Raw genomic sequence first — 2500 nt, forward strand, 5'->3', positions numbered from 1 at the left:
TGCTCTGCCCCAGAGGGCAGTGGAGGCCCAGTCTCTGGATTCATTTAAGAAAGAGTTGGATAGAGCTCTCAAGGATAGTGGAATCAAGGGTTATGGAGATAAGGCAGGAACAGGATACTGATTAAGGATGATCAGCCATGATCATATTGAATGGTGGTGCAGGCTGGAAGGGCAGAATGGCCAACTCCTGCACCTATTGTCTATTGTCCGCCTTTCCTGACTGCCACCCGCAGACAGCGTGCAGCCCCAATCCCTTTCTTTCCGCCTTTCTTGCTGATTTTGGCAGCGCTCCGCTCTCCTCCCCTCCGTGTCTCGTGCCTGCAGGAGACTGATGCCAGACACAGCAGCAGCAGCAAAAATAACCTGCCGCTCCATTGCCTGGCACAAGACAAGTGCAGAGGGGTGACTTGAGCAGCCACTGCTGGCGGAAAAAGCCTACTGCACCTGGTATTCCCAGGCGGTCTCCCATCCAAGTACTAACCAGGCCTGAGTCTGCTTAGCTTCCGAGATCAGGCGTTTTCAGACTAGTATGGCCGTAGGCGCTGGCCCCTGCCTTTTCTCCCTACTTCAAAGCGTGCTGGCCAGCCACATTTTCTTTGTTGCTCTTTCTCTTTATCCCCTTTGGCTTTTTTTTCTCTTTTCTCTTTGCTCTTCCTCCTCCGTGCGTGCTTCCCTCCCTCCGTCCCTCCAGCTGCCTTTCAGCCAGCCCTTGCCCACCAGGCTCCTGTAGTCTCCCACATCCCCACACAGGCCAACTGCAAGCCCTCCCCCTGCTTCATAGGGCCGCAGCCTGCATTCTCTCATCCTTCCACACTCCTCCACCCCTCCATTTCGGAATGCCAGGCACTGACCAGTGGGGTACCGCACGGATCAGTACTGGGACCGCAGCTTTTTACAATCTATCTTCAGGATATACAAGATGGTATTAGCAATAACATTCGCAAATTTCATCAGCTGGGTGGCAGGGTGAAATGTGATGAGGATGTTAGGAGATTACAGGGTGACCTGGACAAGTTAGGTGAGTGCTCAGATGCATGGCAGATGCACTTTCACGTGGATAAATGGATCCTTATCCACTTTGGTGGCAAGAACAGGAAGGCAGATTACCACCTAAGTGGAATCAATTTAGGTAAAGGGGCAGTACAGAGAGATCTGGGGGTTCTTGTACACCACTCAATGAAGGTAAGCATGCAGGTACAGCAGGTAGTGAAGAAGGCCAATAGCATGCTGGCCTTCATAACAAGAGGGATTGAGTATAGAAGCAAAGAGGTCCTTCTGCAGCTGTACAGGGCCCTGGTGAGACCACACCTGGAGTACTGTGTGCAGTTCTGGTCTCCAAATTTGAGGAGAGACATTCTGGCTATTGAGGGAATGCAGCGTAGGTTCACGAGGTCAATTCCTGGAATGGCGGGATTACCTTACACTGAAAGACTGGAGCGACTGGGCTTGTGTACCCTTGAGTTTAGAAGACTGAGAGGGGATCTGGTTGAGACATATAAGATGATCAAAGGATTGGACACTCTGGCGGCAGGCAACATGTTTCCGCTGCGGGGTGAGTGCCGAAACAGAGGACACAGCTTAAAAATACGGGGTAGACCATTTAGGACAGAGATGAGGAGAAACTTCTTCACCCAGAGAGTGGTGGCTGTGTGGAATGCTCTGCCCCAGAGGGCAGTGGAGGCCCAGTCTCTGGATTCATTTAAGAAAGAGTTGGATAGAGCTCTCAAGGATAGTGGAATCAAGGGTTATGGAGATAAGGCAGGAACAGGATACTGATTAAGGATGATCAGCCATGATCATATTGAATGGTGGTGCAGGCTGGAAGGGCAGAATGGCCAACTCCTGCACCTATTGTCTATTGTCCGCCTTTCCTGACTGCCACCCGCAGACAGCGTGCAGCCCCAATCCCTTTCTTTCCGCCTTTCTTGCTGATTTTGGCAGCGCTCCGCTCTCCTCCCCTCCGTGTCTCGTGCCTGCAGGAGACTGATGCCAGGCACAGCAGCAGCAGCAAAAATAACCTGCCGCTCCATTGCCTGGCACAAGACAAGTGCAGAGGGGTGACTTGAGCAGCCACTGCTGGCGGAAAAAGCCTACTGCACCTGGTATTCCCAGGCGGTCTCCCATCCAAGTACTAACCAGGCCTGAGTCTGCTTAGCTTCCGAGATCAGACGAGATCGGGCGTTTTCAGACTAGTATGGCCGTAGGCGCTGGCCCCTGCCTTTTCTCCCTACTTCAAGGCGTGCTGGCCAGCCACATTTTCTTTCTTGCTCTTTCTCTTTATCCCCTTTGGCTTTTTTTTCTCTTTTCTCTTTGCTCTTCCTCCTCCGTGCGTGCTTCCCTCCCTCCGTCCCTCCAGCTGCCTTTCAGCCAGCCCTTGCCCACCAGGCTCCTGTAGTCTCCCACATCCCCACACAGGCCAACTGCAAGCCCTCCCCCTGCTTCATAGGGCCGCAGCCTGCATTCTCTCATCCTTCCACACTCCTCCACCCCTCCATTTCGG

The 2500-nt window shown here is 52.9% G+C and overlaps 1 non-coding gene and 1 pseudogene across 1 annotated transcript; both read right to left on the minus strand.

The window, feature by feature from the left end:
• Nucleotides 1-432: 432 nt before the first annotated feature.
• LOC148150986 (5S ribosomal RNA) lies at nucleotides 433-541 on the minus strand (annotated as a pseudogene).
• A 1546-nt stretch (nucleotides 542-2087) lies between these two features.
• Nucleotides 2088-2206, minus strand: LOC148150987 (5S ribosomal RNA). Its single transcript, XR_015756405.1, has one exon. It is a non-coding gene; the product is annotated as a 5S ribosomal RNA (ribosomal RNA).
• Nucleotides 2207-2500: the final 294 nt, after the last annotated feature.

The sequence above is a fragment of the Chiloscyllium plagiosum genome, unplaced genomic scaffold (genome assembly GCF_037043375.1).
Source record: "Chiloscyllium plagiosum isolate Xiang-an unplaced genomic scaffold, Cpla_swu_hap1 HiC_scaffold_3, whole genome shotgun sequence".
Taxonomy (NCBI): Eukaryota; Metazoa; Chordata; class Chondrichthyes; order Orectolobiformes; family Hemiscylliidae; genus Chiloscyllium; species Chiloscyllium plagiosum.